The sequence below is a fragment of the Ambystoma mexicanum genome, chromosome 11 (assembly GCF_040938575.1).
Source record: "Ambystoma mexicanum isolate Mex_15411 chromosome 11, UKY_AmexF1_1, whole genome shotgun sequence".
Lineage (NCBI taxonomy): Eukaryota > Metazoa > Chordata > Amphibia > Caudata > Ambystomatidae > Ambystoma > Ambystoma mexicanum.
The window spans coordinates 875,269,913-875,288,067 of NC_090934.1; the positions used below are offsets into that span (position 1 = coordinate 875,269,913).

Sequence of the window (18,155 nt, forward strand, 5' to 3'; positions counted from 1 at the left end):
ACTATCTTCTTATAGAGTGCTGGAGGGGTTACCTAGTATCCCCTGTGTCTAGAACCTCATATAACAGTCAAATGCTACCCTTTTCTATCGAAATGGCTAGTGGCAGTGGTTTTACAATGAACTACCATGATTTTTCCTGACCGCGAACACCGGTAGCTAAAAATCGCGGGAGCCATGTTTTTCAAGATGGCGCCTTAAACCCCTTTGTATAAACAGGTCCGGTCTTCTTTTTTGCCATTTCTTTTTGGAAAGGTCCTTCTAGTGTTTGTCTCTGCGTGCCAAACCAGGCTTGGTCCCTTTGTTTCTATGCCTTTGGCGGGCTTCAGGAATGAAGACCGACTCTGGCGTCTGAGTGTCTGGGGTGGGCAGGAAGTGAGGGAGGTGCCTGAAACTCCCTGTGCTAACTCTCCTAGGAGACCCTAATGCACTCTTGCGTGATTGGCTGGTTGACTGTCTGCCAAGGACAGCCACCTTGCTGGGTGAGTGGCAGCTAGGCTGGAATTAATGGGAGAAAACTGTTTGAAAGGTGAGTCTCTTGGACTGGAAAGCAGAGTCGACCGTTGGAACGAAAGAACCGAAGACGAGCTGGAAGAAGACAGCTGATGCAACTCCTGGACCGTTGGTTTGCCCGGTGAAGCCCTGCTGCAGGTCCGAATTGCCTAGTTCATCTCGACAGAGAAGCCCTTCAAGGACAACTTCTTCCTTTGAGTTGGTGGGGCCAATCAACTCATAAGCCACCTGGATATCATTCTCAGAGCTGGTTAGGATTAAACGGGGGGAAGGACACCAGCTTGTGTGCTTGAATTACAGCTACTGGAACTGAAGTGACTCCATTTTGTCTGCGTTTTTCGACGATCTTGTGAAGAGCAGGAGTCCCCCGACATCCTCCCTCTTGTCCCTACGACTGAGGCTCAGGAACAGTGAGACCTGCAGAAACTTCCAGTAACCAACGTCGTCTGCTGCATCTTTTTCTTCATATTAAGGTGCTGTGCCTACCCGATTGAGAGAACTTACCTCTCGCGGTGAAAGTTCACGGAACTTTCCAAACTTGCAGGCCTAATCAGCTGTGACCCAACATATGATTCTTTTTTTCGTGCAAACTACTTCTGAGAACTTTGGCAAAGACTTTACCGTTTACTTAAAGAACTGTTCTTTCCTATCCAAGACACTAGTCCATTGACTTTGAATCGAGTCCTCTAGTGAACTAAAACTATTTGCACTGCCTAAGAAGGTATTTTTGATCTATTCTGCTAACTTGTGCCTTTTTGCTCCCATTGAAAGTAACTGAAATGCCATTTTGCTCCTATTTCAGAGGAGCCTAATTTGTTCAGAAACATATTGGTTTAGTATTGAAGCGTGTTTGTTTATAATATTAAGTTACCTCCTGCTAGTGAATGTTTTCGAAATGATTGTGTAATAAATGAGTAAGTGTTTTACCAAGAAACCTTGAGTGTAAGTGTCTACTTGAACCACTATGATTGTAAGACCTCTGTGTAACCTTTTGTACTGCTCACATTCCCTCTTGAGCTAAGCCTGGCTGCTCAGCTTGCTACCACAAACTGTGTAGTACAGACTTATACCAAAGGTTGGTTTTGCTTACACCTGTAGTCCTAATTGTATGTGGTGGTGCCAAGAAGATACTGCTTGCAATTCTGCCTAACAGTGACACCAACACCTGGTGCCGTCTTTTTCCTTGTACTTTTGTACTCCGCTGTGCAAATGACGAAAATTGGTGCCGTGGACCTGCATACGTGAATGTTAACATGTAACGGCGCCTCGCTCCAAATCACTCATTTGACGAGCATGAGCTCTGGAGGGTTTACACAGTTCTCGCACGTGAACTGTTCACCTAAACCTGGGTTTAGGCTCAAATCTCTTTGCAGTCTAGTACTTGTTATGCTGCGTTTATAATGTAGCTTGCCGTTTCGGCTGGTTCGACTTTTAAAGGATCGAAGCCGTGGTAAAGCTAGATCCGTCAGTCAATGAGATGTTATGGCATTTAATAGCCAGTATGGAACACAACAGCAGGCTGGAAAGCCATTAACATGCTGGCTGACCAAGCAGGACTCTGAGACCGGGAATCAAGCCAGCCTGCTGAACACACTGCCTTCTGAACTCAAACACTTTCCCGGACCCAGGGCATGGTGAAATTAACACAGTACGATTGTCACATATGAAAGAAATTGAAAAGCAAGAGAAAAAGCCCTCTTTGCAATGCCATTGTGGAGGACAAAATGGACCCATTATCAGGGGTGGACTGGGAACCAAAAGAGGCCCTGGAAATAATGTTAAAAGGGGACCCATATTACACATTTTCAGCAAGCCCAACCGTTTTTCTATGGGAACATTTGGAAATACCACAGAAAAGAGTTCCCTATGGGCCAGTCCAGCCCGGCGTACTTCGAGTGCAATACAGGTGTATGAAGCGAGCCATGTTGTCGTCCTGTCCACTATGTGACCTTCTCGGGTACTCCGGTAGAGTCCTTATTGGGCAGACGGAGGATTCCGCTCGTGATGGCCGTTCATGACCTGGCCTCTGTAGCGGTCACCTCTAGTGGCAGTGTGCAGGCCTTCTGTAAACCCTCTTTGACAATGTCTTCTTTGGCCTCTGGTTTGCCTTTACCTTATATTCCCCATGCAGTGCTTCTTACGTACTCAATGATGTGAAAGAGATCACAACTCACAATTCGGAGGTGGTTCAGTAATATCACGTGTTTTCAATCAAAGCAGGACCCAGGGGCTGCACCAGGTTCAGGATGACGTAGTGGCAGTTTGAATGTGTGCATGAGAAAATGGGATTTTAATGCTATACTGTCACCTGCGATATCTGCCTTGTAGCCTGAAGAAAATAAGTTACGATTTTGGCAGCGCTAATAACTTGATCCTTCAAGGTTGACAAAATGAGTACCAAGGAACTGGATCATGTTAACATCTATTATTCCAGTGATCACAAGTGGCAACACTCCAGGAAGAAGAGCTAAATACAATAATATGTGTATTCTTAATTAAGGACAGAAACACACTTAACCATTGTGGTCAATTGCACACAGTTGATGTAGGCACCCTCCTTCGCTTGGGGTTGGTGAATCTACCGGTGGCCATCAGCAAGTGGCTCAGAAGCAGAAGTAACCGTATGAGTGATTCAGGAGATCCAGTGGGGTGCCAGTGCAGGGTAAGTGGGCATGGGCCGCATTAGATCTCCTGAGGCTAGGTCATCTATGCAGGGCACCAGCTTGAGCGTGAAAGTGCCAGCAGGGGATGCATGGCCTCCCTGGCAGACAGAGGGTAAGTGCTGTTCAGGTACCGGTTATCAGTGACTAGGCTTGGTGCCCCTAAGCATATTAAAAGGTCGCTGATAGAACTACTGCAGTTAAGGTTAGGTTGGAAACCCCGGGAAGGCCACTTCTTGAGATGCTTATAACTTGGAACATTCAATGAATCTTCACAAACCTTTCCCATTAAAATGTATAGCCACCGTGTTTTGAGGGATCATAAAGCAGGGAGTGGGCAACGTTACATGGGCATCACAAACCTTGTTTTTCAGATGCATTAGCGCCTCGATGCCCCTCGGCTGTGTGAGCGCTTTAAAAATCAAAATAAATACATTTTCTCCGTGGCAGGTTTTTTGCTCTCACCCGCCGCCCAAACGTCTGGATGAATCTGCGAGACAACTTTGCAAGGCCACCATGTCTGGTTCTTTTTGAATTGGCGGAACACTCTTGTGCGGTTAGCTTTGAATCTAGCCAAAAGTGGGCAAAGCACTGTTAATGATAGCTGGGTTTCAAAGACTATTTGTTGGCCCACATTTCTATTTTCAGGAAGTTAACTGGACTATATGTATCCATGGAAACAGACCAGGTCCGCTGATACAGCTCCATTCTACCAGATTGACTAATGTCACTAATCCAAGAAACGACCTATCTGGTTTGTTATGGGGTGGAAAAAATGTTTTGAAATGGCAGCCACTGGGGCCTGCAGACTTTGAGGGTGCCTGTGAATATGCGTGCTGTGGGAAATGCAATAAGGGGGATATTGTAGCGCCCTAGACAGCTCAGAAGGCTAGGTAAGATCAGGAAGCCCCCAAAAAGTAAACAAAGAGCTTTTTCTTGGGGGTGGGAGGCATGTGGCACTCATCGTCCACAGGACACACGCTGGAGCATACTGCATCCCTCCTGGGATGCCCCCGCCTTAAGGAGGGTGACTGGAGTGGTAGAGGGATGCAATTCGCCACCAGTAAATAAGAAAGGGCTGTTTTGGTAACAGGCCACTAGTTGGGTTCATGGTTTCAGCTGGGTCGGAGACCCAGCTTGAAGCCTGCTGACCCAGATGGTGGTTTGCAGGCCAACAATGGCTTGAAAACCCCCAACAGGGATAAAGTGACCACTAGATTTGGCTGCAGGTCAGGACGAGTGGCCACTTTGGGAAGCCTGCCGAAGCCTGGGGCAAGGCCAAAGACCATGCCCTGGGCGCTGAGCCGAATGCCATGCACCAGGTACATCTGCCACTGAGGCCATGGCCGATGCCTAGGTAGGGGGGATTGTGGAATTCTGGACAATGTTCTCATGCTCTCTCTCGTCTTCCTTGGAGTCTTGTCCCTCACCCAGGCGTCCGTATCCCCAGTTAGCGCTACTGAAAATGAACTCCTACTGTCTAAGAGCTTGTCTTATTCTAGAGATGTATCCCTAATACATCGGCTGCCTAAACTCCCTCAAGGACTTACTTGCTGTTCCTACTCTATGGGGTTTGTGATTGTGCCTTGCACTTATTGGGATGGATTCAGGTGAGATCACTCACACCCACACTCACCTCATCCTTTATACGCTCGCTATTAGACATAGTCTCATGCTCCTCTCACCACTCCACTATCCCTCCATTGTTTTACTCCTCCTGCCTCTCACCCCCAGCATTGTTGTTGCCACTCCTCCCATTCCACTTCACCACTCCCCTCTCTCCTACTACTCTCCTCCTCCCAGACCTAGTCTCCTCTTCCCCCTGCTACTCTCCTCTTCTCAACTACTATTCTCCTCTTCCCCACTACACTATCCTCATCCCCACTACAACTCCCTGGCTCCCACTACTACTCCACCCTCCAAACTATACAAACACCCTTCTTCCTCTCTGTACCAGGATATTCACATTCACTGCTTGGACTAACATTTTGTACTCGATGGCCACACAAATACGCACACTCAAACTGCAGAACCGTGTTCACCAGTCTCCTCCACAAGCTGCCACTTCCTCGTTCCTCCTGCTGGTCTCTTGGTGCACAGCCACCTCCACTGCTGACCTCACCCGAACAAACAACAGAGCCTTCCACTTTCCTGTTCCCTGCTCAAATACTTTACTTTAGATTATTTATTAGGTGCAGCCAAAGTGGCCCGGAGGCATATGGGCACTGAAAACTGTCAGTAGCGAACAAACAGACCATCAGCATCTAAGCAATCCCTTTATTTAAATAGATGTGTCTTGAGTTTATTCTTCAATGCCTCAAGTGTCGGGCAGTTTCTTAGGATTGATGGTAAGGCGTTCCATTTCGCCGGGGCAGCCGCCCAGAAAGCGCCCCTTCTAGCCAACTCCAAGGAGGTTTTTGGAATTTGCAGATTTTTATCACAATTTGACCGTGTTTGTATTTCAGTCTATTGGAGAGATAGGCAGGAAATGAACCATTGAGGTTACTTATACATAATGGTAAGCAACCTAAATTCTATCCTTTCTGCAATGGATAGCCAGTGGAGCTTTCTTCTCATCTCCGACGCATGCGCAAACTTTCATAAACTGATAATAGTTCTAATTGTGCTATTCTGCACCACTTGGAGTTTTGCACCTTCTGTTTTTCCCACTCCTATGAGCAGAGAACCACAATAATCTATTTTAGAAGAGATGATGGCTCGGGCAATCGTTTAGCAGCCATTTTGGGATAGAAATGGGCGAATGTGCAATAGAAGCCTAATATAATACGTCGATGCTGACACCAGGCCATTAACATGGTCGGACATACTCAATGTCTGATCAAATGTTACCCCTAAGTTTTTAATTTTTTCCTTCGTCAGAATGTCTTGGTCCGCAATGCAGAAAGATTCATATACTATGGTGCAAGTTTCGCGAGTCTAGGTCTAGATCCAGCAATCATAAGCTCGGTCTTGCCATTCCACTCATATCCATCCACTCGTGGGTGGATGAGGTCAGATACCTCTGCCACTGCTATCGCGTCCTTCTCATTGTTGCCTGTTAAGGAAATGAGGCACTGCGAGTCATTCGCATAGTTTGAAAAGCATTTTTTTTTCTCTTCTTGCATGTTAAGGAAAGGGGCTGTAAAGTTGTTATATAAAACTTGAGAAAGCGAGGCCCCTTGTGGGACTCCATAACTGACTTGAGACAGGGTCCGCTTATGCTTCCTTGTTACAGACCCGCATAGTCCTCAACCCTAAAAAGGACTGCATCCAGTCCCTTGCTTGTTCACTAAAATTAGCAACCTTCTGCAGTCTATCCAGGAGTACACTAAATCAAATGCAGCTGATAAATCCAAAGACATCAACAACATAGTTGTGCCCTTATTAATGTTAATCATCATATGGGACTTTAGTTCCAACAGCGCTGATCCCATGCTAAAGCCTGGCCGAAAACCCGACTGATCTTCATTCAGAATCGGGTAATCTTTTATGAAACAAAGCAGTTGTTCATACGCAACTCTATCCATTATCTTAAGGATAAAGGGTGAGTTGGAAATAGGCTGATAGTAGCATTTCTGTGTTTGAGATTAGATTTCTTCAATAAAGGGGTGATCCAGAAACCTTTCAATCTGGTGGGAACCCTGCCCTTTTTGAAGGAGGCATTTACAATCCTAGTGATGGAACTAATCAATTAATCAATAATTCAGAACAGGCTTTGATAGCCATGGCTGGAAACTGATCCAGTTACTTTTTCAATAGTCTCACTGTATTTAGTTTATATCGACCGTGACTCTTTCTGCTCTGTTCAGCTATCTTCCTAGATGCCCTGCGAGCAGGTACTTACACTAGCAGAACTGATTTAACTTGGTTATTGTGTTTTATTTACAGATTTGTCATATAATGTATCAATGTCTCCACCAAACCTTATACCATTTAGAAATGTCATAGTTTGTGCTGATTGTGCATTTATTTGCTCTATGGGTATTTTTAACATTGCAAGGTATTTCTTCTCCTTCTTTAACAGTAGTTGCAACATACAAACAAAAACTTTTTATTTTCCTGACTGTGGATTTTGTACTTATTCCTTTTTCTGGAACAATGGCAACAATACAGCCCTACTAGTACGAGCTGGAATATTCGGAAGAGGAACTAATTGAAAGAGAAAGAAGCAGAAACAATGGGGAAATTGGACGATAGCTGGGAAGATGAATCACTGGAGCCTGAGCCTAGTCGCATGGAAGACGTTTCCACCTGGTGTACCTGCAATCATTGTGGTATCATGCCAACCGAGGTGGAGAACTGTTGCTGCCAAGAAAACTATGGATGCTAGGCCTACATAGCCGAAGAAGGCACAACACCGCTATGCGTTACCAAGCTGCATGACTTCAGGGCAGCCTGCCTCACAAGGTCTGTGTTGAGGATTATGATGGTGCTTATGCACGAACCTCACGCAAAGGTTTGCCCTCACAATCCAAGTAACGAGTAAGTATACTCCAGATGTGATGTAATTTTGACCACTGAAACGACTAACATTTCATGTTGTTCTCCTACATTGTCGTAACTTTGATTGATCACTGACTAATGAATTTAGTCTGTAAATTGAATACATTTCTCACACTTATTGCAAATCAGAGTGTTCATTTTTTACGTGTCTTTCATTTTTGACTAAAAAACTATATTTCTCTATGGCCCAAACCTTTCTGGCTCGAATGGGTGTTCACTTTTGTAATGTGTCAATACTTCAAAGCCCAAGTCCATTTTTCCAGAAAGTCAATTTTCTAAGGGCACCAAATTCAGGATGCATTTTCAAGTAAGGTGGTACACTTATCTGGTTCCTTCAATTAAAATATTTATTTTTCTCTTTCACAAGTGGTACAGGCTGGTGGCCTATCTTTCGTTTACATGGTGGCTTCATGGGAGGCTTGGATTCCGCGTTCGACAAGTAATATCCGCCTGTGTCGTTCGAGTAATTCGTGCCAAATTCCCCAGTGACAGCGGCAGTGCAGGGGATTTTCACAATCTGTGCTGCAACCTTAAGTATACAATTTGTAATTTGTTTGTACCATCAACATCACCAAACTAAATAAAATACAAATGAGCATATACAAATATGTATTTGCCTTTTTCAGTCAGTCAAGAACACGCCCCATCATCTATGATGGTTATGAAAGTGTGGTTGGTGCCCTTTTGCACTCACCTCGTCCCCATCGATGCCCCCCTCCAGTATCCCCCCTCCAGTAGTGGGTTGGAGGGAAATCTGAAGGTGCCAAACACCATTTACAACTCAAAGGGATCCTCCAGACTCCCCTCTTCAAGACCCCGTCCATGGAATCAACATAAGTTTGTGTCCTTTCAGCAGTGTTCCCGGAATTTTGCGCTTGCCTCATTCCCATCCATCCCCCCTCCAGTATCAATGGCAGTTTGCACCTGTGGTCGTCTGCTCCCAAGGGGCCTGGGTGGGTGGGAACACTCAGGTTGCCAAACACCATGTACACTTCAAAGGGATCTTCCGCACGGTGACCATTGTCCACATGGCCTCCCCAGACCCAGAGTCTCCAGACTCCCCTCTTCAAGGGGAGTCCCCCTGCAATCAACGTAAGTTTGTGTGCTTACAGCAGTGTTTTGCGCTTGCCTCATGCCCATCCACCCCACCTCCAGTATCAATGGCAGTTTGCACCTGTGGGCATGCGCTCGCAAGGGGGCTGGGAGGATGGGAACGCTCAAGGTGCCAAACACCATGTACACCATGTACACTTCAAAGTGATGTTCGGCACCCCAGACCCAGTATGTCCAGACTCCCCTCTTCAAGTCCATCCATCCCACCTCCCCCTGCCCAGCATCAATGGCAGTTCGCACCTAAGACCATGCTCTCGCAAGGCAGCTGGGTGGGTGTGGACGCACTAGGTGCTACAAACTGTTGTATAGCTAGCCTCTGAATAGCATTGGGAATATACATTACGCATCAAACAAAATCATGCAGACTCTTTGTTTTTGTTCATAACACAATTCATGATATTCTTCATCCATATGTTTATTCTCTGCAAATCCTAGTTGAACAGCCAACACATGTTTCGACAGAATTGTCTTTTTCAAGGATGTTTACAGATAAATAAGTCGGTCAATTCGTTGTCATTCCCTGCATAAGTATTTGTCAGGCTCACCAGGTGAGTACCCTCCTTTCCCAACCTCCTCCTCACCTGAACCTTCCGAGGTGTTGTCCTTGGTTTCTGTGGTGGGTCTTCTCTTAGCTTTCTTGTCTTCGACAGGCGACTGCCTTTGGGATGTCTTCTTTTTCTTATCGCGTAAATAAGGCCTGGCTCCCTCAGAGGCCACCTTGACAGGGAAGGAACACCTCAGAAGATGATAGGCTCCCCTGAGGTCCAATTTGGTATAGAACTGTGCTCCTTGAACTGCTTCCAGAACGTCCTTATCAAGGGCATGGGGTAGCGGTCTCTAACCGTTACCTGATTAAGCCCCCGGTAATCTATGCAGGGTCTGAGTTCTGCTGAGTCCTTTTTAGGTATAAAGAACAGTGAAGCTCCGCAAGATGACCTGGATTCTTGGATCAGTCCGTTCTGGAGGTGAGCGTCTAGGTAGTCTCTTAAAGCCTTCTTTTCAGGCAAAGACAAAGGGTACATCCGACCAAACGGAACTTGAGAGGAAGGCTCGATGTTGATGGCGCAATCTTCTGACCTGTGGGGAGGAAGAACTCTTGGCAATATATCCTTGAAGACCTCAGCGTATTCCTGGTACTGGAGTGGGATAGAAGATACTGTCTTCTTTATTGGATTACTCTTCTCTTCTACTCCAATCTGGAGGTTAGGGACCTCCATGCAATGTACTTGACAATAATCCGAATCAAAACACACCTTGTTTGTGTACCAGTCAATTGAAGGGTTGTGCCTTCGAAGCCAGGGAATTCTGATCACCAACGGAAAATGTGCCGCCTTAATCATATCAAATACCATGTCTTCTGTATGCTGTTCCATCTTCATCCGTAAGGGAACGGACTCCTTGACTATGGGCCCTGAGGACAGAGGAGTACCGTCCACTCCTTCCACTGGAATGGGTTTATTCTTGAGGCGCCTGGGCACCTTGTTCTTCCTGGCCCAGTCTATGTCAAGAAAATTCCCTGCGGCCCCGCAGTCCAGCATGGCCAACACCTCGATGGGCTCAGGACTCGTTATCCAGAGTTGGACCTTGAATACCATGAGTCTATTGTCTTCGCCCCCTGTTATTGGTCTTGTAATGAAGCAAGGGCTGTAGCTGGTTCCCCGACACCTCCCTTGCATAGGTTCGGGGGCTGGAGTTTTCCTTTCGCCGAGGTGGTACTTCTGGACAGTTGCGAAGTAGATGCTTGGAAGAGCCACAGTACATACACAGACCTGCTTCGCGACGTCTTCTTCGTTCTTCTGGAGTTAGAGGCCCCCTGGTTGTTCCGATCTGCATGGGTTCATCCCCTCCGGTGTTTTCTCGGGAAGGTTGGGAAAGAGGTGTGGTAGTCAGTGGACGAGGGCTTCTCCTTTCTTGTCGTCGTTCGTTAAGACGGAATTCAATCTGTAAGGCTATAGTAGTGAGTTCCTGAAAGGACGACGGGCGAGCAATCTGAGCCAGCTCGTCCTTGATATCCTCATGAAGGCCTCTCCGGAATGTAGTCTGTTTGGCAGAGTCCGGCCAGTCTGCCTTTGTGGCAAGCCAGATAAAACGGGATAAGTAGGTTTGGATATCTGTAGTGCCCTGTCTCACATCCAAAATGGCCTCAAAAGAAGTGTACAGGACCTCCGGCCGATCGAATCTCTCCTTGAACAATTGTGTGAAGCGGTCGTAATCTTGTAGCGCAAGGTCATTGTTTGTGACCAACGGAGTGGCCCAAGCCAAAGCGTTACCAATCAGGTTAGCTATGATGAATCCCACTCTGGACCGGGCTGTCTGGTAGGCGTAGGGACGGAATGCGAAATACACCTGGCAGGCATCCAAGAACTCCTTGAGACCTCCAGGATGCCCATCATATTTCCCAAACGACAGGGCCATAGGGGGTAGATCTTCCCGGTCAGTGCTTTAAGTGGGCCGGGGCCTGCCGGGGCCGGGCCCCGGCAGTCTCCAAAAAGTGAGGCTGAGCTGGGGCCCTGCCAGGGCCCCCCAGCCCCACCACGCCATGGCAGGACGCATTATCCCGCCGCGGCCGCAGCCGCAACGAGAGATGCGCCCGCCAGTTTAACGTCAGGCAAGCTGACAGAAGTGCCAGCCAGCCACAGCGTCGCTGTGACTGGCTGGCACTTCCGTCAGTCTTTGTAACTTTCTCTGATGACCCCTCATCTGAGGGGCCATCAGAGGAAGCTACAGTCCCTTAGTTCCCCTCGCCAGGTCACTGACCCTCAGCGAACCTGCGGGCTCCGTGATCTAATATGTAGATTAGATCACGGAGCCCGCAGGTTCGCAGAGAGTGAAAGACGCCTCGGGGTCAGTGCTCTGAGCAGAGATCACTGAGCCCGAGGCGCCTTTCTCCTTTGGCAAGGCTTTATAAAAGATGCCTTCAACTGTGTGCGTTTAAGCCATCTTTTATACACGTAGAAATAGTTCTATGTTTATAACAGATGGCTTGAATCGTACACAATTCAAAGCAACTTTTATAAAGCTTTGTCGACGGACAAAGCCACCTTGGGTTTTGTCCGTCCTCAACGCTTTATAAAAGATGCCTACGTTTCAAGCCGTCTTTTATAAACATAGACATATGTTACAAATGTCTATGTTTATAAAAGGCAGCTTGAATAGTACACAAACCATAGTAAGGTAAGCACACAAGTGTGCGTAACTTACTATGGTGTGTGCACTTTCAAGCCACCTTTTATAAACATAGAAATATGTAACATTGCTATGAATATAAAAGAAGGCTTGAAAAATACACAAACCATAGTAGTACGCAAACAAATATATAAATGCTCAAATACATTTATATATTTGTTTGCGCACCTTACTATGATTTGTGCACTTTTAGGCCATGACCACAATGGAGGCCACGCCTCCAAACGAGGGACCCCCCTCAATTTCTTACCCCACTTAAAGCACTGTCCCCGGTCATCTCTTTGCAGGACTACCTGCTGTCTTAGAACTACATTCTCTGCTTTCAATGCCTGTACTTCAACCGTAAGGTTCTGCATCGCCGCCACCAACTCCTGATACTGCTCCAAGGACGCCATGGGGGTCTTTTGGCGTTGTATACTGTCAGGCTCACCAGGTGAGTACCCTCCTTTCCCAACCTCCTCCTCACCAGAACCTTCCGAGGTGTTGTCCTTGGTTTATGTGGTGGGTCTTCTCGTAGCTGTCTTGTCTTCGACAGGCGACTGCCTTTGGGATGTCTTCTTTTTCTTATCGCGTAAATAAGGCCTGGCTCCCTCAGAGGCCACCTTGACAGGGAAGGAACACCTGCCCAAGGGGAACCCCGAAGAGCCAAACCTCCAGTGGCAGGGAAAAAGCCGAAAAGGCACAAAAAACCCTGGTAGGATGTATTTCTTCTTTGAGATGGATAGTCAAAGACTGTAGATAAATTGGAGTCTTTTCTGAGCAACTTCCGGTTATGATGCGGAAAACGGTATAAGGAAGCTTGGACTTCAATAGGAGTCTGAAGAGGGGAATCCTAGGATCTTGGAAGAAAGAAAGGGAATAAATACAGAAACAGTTCCCACTTACCGAGAGCTCTGGCAGAACCCAGAGAGTGAAGGCACCCAAGTCGTGATCGGGGATGCCTAAAATAAACAGCTACGCGACCGCGAACAAGACGGGAGTGCCGCGGCGCTGTGAAATGAAAGGAAAAACAGTGCCGCGGTCAGGGAAAGAAACCGGAACCAATACCGCTGCAACAACACCGAGTAAGTGCGAAATACAGAACGAGCGGACAGGACAGAAAGAAAGTAACGAGGAAGGCAGAAACCAGAACACAGGCGAGAAGGGTAAGAAAAGAAGATATGAAGGGCAGACTGAACGGAGGCAAGGAAACACACAAGGGCAGAACAAATGAAGCAAGGAAAGCCAAAGGCTAAGCGGGAAACTCTGGGAAGAACTGTGGAAGGACGATCCGTAGCTCGCAGCGTTGAAGAGTCTGAAGGAAACACAGATACAACGTGCCAGAAAGGGGGCGTGGTTGTGTCTTATAGTCCAGGGACGCCATGTTGGGTGAGGACTAGAGCGACAGTATACTATTATCAGAGACGCCATGAGCTCCACAGTTTCCATGGGCGAATCCTGACAGTATTAAAGAAACCATAAGAGAATAACATTGTAAATGTATGGTATTGATTATCATGTCAATACAAATGAAAATAAAAGTGCATACAATTGATGGGAGTTGGGGGGGTTTGTAAAGGAAACAAAGTAAATATATGAACATATTAGTTGAATTACTCATTGTCATGCACATTTGAAACCACACTGTTGTCCTACATTGGTGTGTGACCACTCATGCAATATCGTATCCATGAATAATCTTACATTCCTCAAAGTGCTACGTGATTGTCACATGTATTTAACACGAAGAAATGTGTTATCTTGTTTGCTTTGAAATGCTGTGGGCATGGTGATTGTGCACACACAATTGTTAGATTATAGTGCTTCAATGGTCACCATGATCGAGTGCAAGGGGAACACACATTAGTGAATGATAGCTCACCACCCTTTTTTGTGTAAACACATATGAGTAAGTAACCTGGTGCAGTTGTGCACCTAGGCTCTTCATTCAACGCAATCTGTAATAATCAGGTTATAGTCCGTAAATCCTGTGCATAACGGAATTGTAATCCGTTGATCAAACCAGTGAGTGAGTTAAGTATAGAGGGCACACCTTATAATTGAGGGATGGCACAAATCCTCCTGAAATATTTGTGTAGCTTCTGGTCAGTTGCCCCAAAATTACAGATTTTCTGAACCCAAATTGTCTCCGGTAGCAAAGCTATCTTGATTGGTCTGGCTTGTCCAGAAAGTTCCCCTGTTTCACTAAACCGAGGGTGGCCTCCTAAAGCTCTGCCCATCAGCTCAGAGTTTAGAAATCCATCTTAACACCCTCCTACAGCACCTGTACACCAATTGGCTCCTCCTTCCATTCCCTATGCACTAGCACGGACAAGTGGCACAAGGTCTAATCAGAGCATGAATGTAATTTACAGTTTTGGAATTATTTTTCAAATTGTCTCCGGCTCCTACAGTATTGAAAGCCCCTCATAAGATAAAGTTGTGTGTTGGAGGGATTGTTAATTAAACTATTGATAAGGTCCAAATACCTAAAGCATAGCCCCTCCAATGTATGTACTTACTGTTGCCCGTGTGATGTCCTGTATGGGAAGCGAGTGGCGTCATCACGCACTACGCGTGCGTCATCTCGCTATATAATGGCAACAAAGATGGCGGCTGCAATGCGAAAAGCATGTGCACCGCTTAGGTGATTCCATACAGGACACCACATGGGCAACAGTAAGTACACAACCTGGAGGGGCTATGCTTAGGTATTCCATACATAAATATATATTTAGTCTTGACCGCCGGCCAAGCTACCTAGATTGGTCTGGCTTGTCCCGAAAGTTCCCCTGTTCCACTAAACCGAGGGTGGCCTCCTAAACCTCTGCCCATCAGCTCAGAGTTTAGAAATCCATCTTAACACCCTCCTCCAGCACTTGTACACCCATTGGCTCCTCCTTCCATTTCCTATGCACTAGCACGGACAATTGGTACAAGGTCTAGTCAGAGCATGAATGTAACTTAGAGTTTTGGAATTATTTTCACAAACCTGTGTTCCCAATTCGTCTTGTGGCACTTTGAAATAGAATTTTGTTGTAGAATGCGTGGTACAAATGTTCACCTTGTGCGTCATGTGTCAACTTGACATGTGAATGAATGCACTGGAGACCTATTTAGTATGAGCACGCAATGTCACCCTGTCTCAGATGATGATAGAGAGGGCTGCTTCAGGTGCGCAAAGGAACATTACCGGACATGCATGAATTATAGTAAGAGCCGTGCAACATATGACAGAAGTGTAAGTAGCAAACAAAGAATTCAAGAGCTGAACAGGGACATAATAATGATGGGCAGTTGGTATACAGCACACTAGGAGTAGGGGTATGCTTTGTCCCATGAAACAGTGCTGAACGAGGGAGAGGTGGGTTTGGATTACATTTTCTTACAGAGATGATATAACCCCAGAGGTAACAGCAACACATAATTTTCTGGATTGTTCTTACATTCCTGTTGCGAAACATATTTTACATAGCTGTTTGTAACTGTCCTTGTTTTTCTGAACCACTTACCCGAAGCAGCGTCTTGTCCAGTTTTTTTTTGTTATGTTGTATTCTTTCACAAATTCAAAACCTACTCTGGCTTCAATCACTGAAAACAGGCTGCTATTGTTATATTGTTATTTGGCCTTGAGCGAAAGTCAGCAAGAGTTCTGCAAGCAGGTGCCTTTCAGCCCTCCAGGTCTGACCTGGCAGGCGGAAAGGCACCCGCTCGCAGACCTTGATGGTAGCACCGGCACCATTCATCAATGGTGCCGGTGCTACCGTCCACCCCATTCCCATTGAGTCCAATGGGACTCGAATGGGAATAGGGAGTAATTTTTACCAGCGCCTGACAATGTGGAATTACCAGGACCGCCGGGGCTGTAATGCCCCAGTAGGTCCATGTTGCCGGGTGCTGGAAAAAAATGACTCTGGCGGCAGCCATGCCGTTTTTACTGGCACGGCTACCGCCAGAGTCATAATGAGGCTCAATGTGTTGAATGGCCACAAAAAATGATCATATTTACTATATTGAATGTGGACATACGAAAATTTAGTTTGCATTTCTGCGATCTGTTGTTCGGAGCGGTTACTCAGCGTTACAATGAGAGAATGGAACTTCCAGAAATTATGTAAGCTCAACTATACATAAAATTTGTGCGATTAAAAACGGCATGTGTGTTTTATGCATAATGACTAATTCAGTGACATGTGAATGTGTGCTTTGGCCAAAGAAATTGACACAGTACATTATGTTATGTTGAATGGTATTTATACTGCGCACTATAAAAAAGCGAGTGCGTAACTCGTGGTCTGTTTATCTGTCTAGTAATGATTGTTATTTGTCTATAGTTAAAAGAGGCGCGAATAGAGGTATGATTTTTTGGGATGTATTGCTTACTGGCCATGCACACCAATATATTCTGTGCAGAGTTATGGGTTGTTAGATGGACCATATTGTGATGATTATTCCTCAAAGACCCACAACCACATCCTGTATGCAGTCTAATGATATCTACACCGCTTTGTCCCATTGGATATCCTGGTGTGCTGTCACTGTTGCATCCTTGTGCACCATAAAGTGGGGGTTAGGAGGGATGAATCTTTTCCGTGGGCACTTGGTGCTCTTTTCGGACACTTCTCTTACCACTTCCACCACTATAATGCCATCTGTCTGTGGTTCAACATAAAATGTTACTATCTCTGTCATTATTTTATGGTAGGGCCCGCTATTTGAAGCGTGTGCATCTGGTTCTTATTCACATTGGGAGCCATATCTACTTCACAGCGCTAACCTTTCATGCATGTCGTGGTCTCAACTACCCCCCCCCCCCATGTTGTCATGTCTGTGTTTATTCTGTGTGGTTTGTGTTTATAATTAGGTTTCATCCGGTTCTGATAAGTTGTTATATTCGATTACAGAACAGATACCAAAATATATTCTTTTATTCTGTTATCCACAGCTATGTTTTACCGTTCTGCGCATGCCACAGTTTCCAGCTACTGTTGGATGGATTCTTCAATCAACATTGGCGGATCATCATAAACAGTGCTTATTTGATTACCGTTATGTGGGACGACCGACAGGGACCAATCTGCCTTTTGGCTGTACCAACAATAATGAGCAACCTGTGAGCGTTATTATGATGTGAAAACATGCTGAAGCGAAAGCGTTTCACTTGAAAGTGCTAAGTATCCATATCTCCTCTCAAACGGAACACCATGTGTGTCATTAGAAAGATATGCCGCTGTAACATAAGGACACACACGAATTGGATTACAGGCATTGATCAATGACTGATCGCAATCAGCGTATCATGAGTACGTTATAAAGAATATTCAAAGCATGCAATGTTCGCTAGCTATAACTTGTATTGTAAAAACATATTGTTCATTTCAAGGACTTAATCTTCTCTTGTGAGCGTTCTTTGAAAAATAAAAGCACTTGTTACATTGCAGACTATTGATGTTTTCTTAAAAATAAATGTTTTGCTCTCCTATTTGGGACAAGAAAGAAAAGTTATGCACTGTGAGAGGATGTGTGTGTTTATCTTCATGGTTCTGCGTTAAGTAACTTCATGGCGTGGGTGATGAAGGGGCACGTTTGGCTACTCTGGCTACGAACGTGATGAAAATAGGTGTATAATATTGTCTGGACTAGTGATGTCATTTTAAGGGCGGGCGATCTGTATTCTTGCCGCAAGGGCACTTGAGCTTAGGGCGATACCTCAACGGATAAGATTAGCACAAGATGGCTGCGCCCAACCCGTTGTTTTCGCATGTGTAAAAGTGAGGAAAACTAAGGTAAGATGCATAGGAACAAATTATAAGATCGATTACAGTATGCTTAAAAATACATGCCCTATCGATCGGGACAATACCATTATTGAGCAAACTTTCCCTTTAACGTTGGCATTTCCAATTTTTGTAGAATATGCATATCTATGAGCTGAGCGTTTATAACATAATGTTTATTTTTAAAGTTAGCAACCTTAACTTTGTATTAAGAGAATATTTTTTATGTGGAGCAACATTTGACTCCTGAAAAACACTGGAAATACAGGTATTCGGTCATGCCTTGCCCCACTAATCCTAACCTCCCTCCCTCCCTCACACTTTGGGTCATTAGTACTCTTACCTAAATAATCGCCATGAACTTTCATGAAGCTTGTCTCCACACATTTTATAATGGGGTGCCTAGTGCTCACCTTAGATCCCCACT

The 18,155-nt window shown here is 45.6% G+C and overlaps 1 protein-coding gene across 3 annotated transcripts in view; it reads right to left on the reverse strand.

The window, feature by feature from the left end:
* The window catches only part of TSPAN32 (tetraspanin 32), an 882,228-nt gene that overhangs the window by 631,642 nt on the left and 232,431 nt on the right, over nucleotides 1–18,155 (reverse strand). The window lies entirely within an intron of this gene.